The 2,879-nt window shown below is 34.0% G+C and overlaps 1 long non-coding RNA gene across 2 annotated transcripts; it reads right to left on the reverse strand.

Annotated features, from left to right (window-relative positions):
- Positions 1-601: 601 nt before the first annotated feature.
- LOC113278095 lies at positions 602-2,453 on the reverse strand. Of its 2 annotated transcripts, XR_003325290.1 has the most exons (5): positions 2,403-2,453; positions 1,997-2,137; positions 1,627-1,705; positions 1,393-1,472; positions 602-686 (listed from the first exon to the last, which is right to left on the reverse strand). It is a non-coding gene; the product is annotated as an uncharacterized LOC113278095 (long non-coding RNA). The 2 variants fall into 2 exon arrangements; XR_003325289.1 differs by lacking the exons at positions 602-686; positions 1,393-1,472 and adding an exon at positions 1,505-1,523.
- Between the last annotated feature and the right edge of the window lie 426 nt (positions 2,454-2,879).

Consider the following 2,879-nt stretch of genomic DNA (forward strand, 5'->3'; position numbering starts at 1 on the left):
AACCACTATAACATATCCCATCAAATTAGCATGTGTAACTATAAGTTACATATGCATATCCCATCAAATTAGCATGTGTAACTATAAGTTACACATCTAATTTGCATGTGTAACTAGTAGATACACATTTATTTGGCTTGTGTACCTAGAAGTTACATATTTAATTAGCATGTGTAACTACTAGTTACACATCCATAGTCTGCCAATGCTAGTTAAACGTGCCAATTGTCATGCATATGGCTTGTGTGATGTGCAGTTAAACAGATGTATGAGTTAAGTGAAACCATTCCAGACCTATATCCATATACTACCTTTCAAGAAAAAGAAGTAGCTAGTCGTAAGTAATCAAGAAGGCTTACTTGATAACGGTGTTCACTTTATCTGTCTGGATGTTGTACATCTTCTTGAAAGCATCCTTGTTTTCTTCTTCTTGTTGTCTTCAATCTTCTTCATTGCGGACTCGGTGGTGAGTGGGTATTTCAGGATCTGGTAATGGTCCAGCTTGTTCCTTGGTAGTGCACTAATATATTGGTACTTGGGATTCCTTGCCTTCTGCAATGTCTTTGGCCTGTGAAATATGACTGATGTGTAGATATTCTTAGCCTTCTTCTTAATGGTTGATGCTCCAGCTTTGACAGCCTTGGAAGCTTTGTTAGCCAGCACCTTGGGGTCAGCCTTCTTAGTAACTACATGACAAGCAAATGATATCAGTACCATAGCAGCTAGAACACTTCTCATACAAATGAACAAAACAGGACATCCAAAAATCAAAAACCAATGGACACAGATAGTCAAATCTATCTCATAACTGAATAAACTAGAGAAAGTATACAAAACTTAATAGTTCACCCTTACAGAGTTACAGACTCTACAAAAAGAAGGTAAAATTAAAAATGTTACAGTTAGATAGAAGTTTCATATTAGGTTACATATGCATATACCATCAAATTAACATGTGTAACTATAAGTCACACATCTAATTTGCATGTGTAACTAGTAGATACACATTCATTTAGCTTGTGTACCTAGAAGTTACACATTTGATTAGATGTGTAACTACTAGTTACACATATATAGTCTGCCAATGCTAGTTAAATGTGCAAACTGTCATGCATATGGCTTGTCTAATGTGCAGTTAAAAAGATGTAATGTGCAGACCTATATCCATATACTACCTTTTGATATACATTCATTCAACGGAAAGCATTGCCCCCTTTGATATACATTACAAAATCCATATACTACCTTTACAAGGATGCATAAGTCAACAGTAAAAACCAATCATTGACAGGGATGCTACCGTAGTAAATTTATCAGAACAAGTTAACCTTGATCACAAAAAAAACATAAACATTTAAAAAAGAAGAGAACCTTGTGAAATCAGCTAATTACCTGTCACCACTAGCACCAGTAGTAGAAACTTAAAATAGTTCATCCTTTATCTTCTCATCATCTCCTTCAATTCATCAATTCTGAAAAACAATTGAGCAAATTAGGTCAGAATTATATTTTTCTACTCTGACCTGAATAGAACAACCAAAACAAGAATCAAAACCTAATCAAACTAAATAAGAAAATAGAACTACTAAATGAGTCAATCATATTGAATCAAAACAAAAACGTTACCTGAAGTAGCTTCAAAAGAACAAATTGGAATAAATTGATTGATTCAAATTGGAGTCACCACAATATCACCAACTGAAACCTGAATCATTCAAATTGGAGTTCTTATACAAGATGACAAGTACTACCTAGGTTTAATCATGAATAAGTTGTTTCCAAGCATTAAAAACCTTCAGCTGTTGTATTCAATCATTATGTGTAAGTAAAAGTTACACATCTAATTAGCATGTGTAACTAGAAGTTACACATCTATTTAGCTTGTGTAACTAGAAGTTACACATCCACTTAGCTTGTGTAACTGAAAGTTACACATCCATAATAAAGCACAAACGGGAGCTAATACCAGCAGATTAATGAGGATAATCGGACATACCTGTATGAATTGAACATATCAACAGCACCTTGGAGATCAAAAGCCCATGTTTCATGGTCCCCAGATTTCATAAGGTTATTGCCAACCCACTGGGAAAGTGATTTGAAGAACCCAAGCTCCATCATGTAATCTACAAGCCACCTGAGTTTTAGAAACATAATATGACATGTTAGATAGTTGATCTACTAACGTCAATTCTCTTACGAAGGTATGATTTTCCATGAAAGAAGAAAACACTTCCAAATGTGTTGTTCACTGGCAGTTCATGAACTCCAAAAGTCGTCCACCTTTACAGTGGATCCATATATATGGTAGTGTAGTTGAATGTATTTATCAACTTCCCAATTGCAAAAATGAAAACTGTAGTATACATAAGTACAACAAAATGAAGGAGAATAACTCTTACTTTCTTGATGGGATTTCTGAGGGTAAACTTTGCAAGGTCTGGAAAACCTTCTCAATTTCTCCATCACTCTCTTTAGGATTTATATCTCCAGGTACAGATTCCAGTACCCAAAGTTGTTTTGCATCAAGGAAGTGTAGAAAACTTCATTACATGGAAGGATGGACATACTGGGTTTATTAGCAATTGAAAGAAGCAAAGATCTCAAAAAAGGTTTTGTGTGTCCTTCTTCACATTTTGTAACAATTTTGTTTAGTAAAAACTGAGAATATGTAAATAAACATACTAAATGCCAGATCCAAATACTTCATCTACATTTCGTATCCTTAAATTACAAAAATTAAACAACATCAATAAAACCAAACAACAGAAGCAATTCATCAAACATTTAGAACTCAAAAACAGAATTATCAGATGTTGGTGATACCGAATCTCCAGATGAAAATTATTACTATTAACAGCTTCTTCATTAGTTGTTTC

This window comes from Papaver somniferum, chromosome 5 (assembly GCF_003573695.1).
Source record: "Papaver somniferum cultivar HN1 chromosome 5, ASM357369v1, whole genome shotgun sequence".
In the NCBI taxonomy this organism is placed as follows: domain Eukaryota; kingdom Viridiplantae; phylum Streptophyta; class Magnoliopsida; order Ranunculales; family Papaveraceae; genus Papaver; species Papaver somniferum.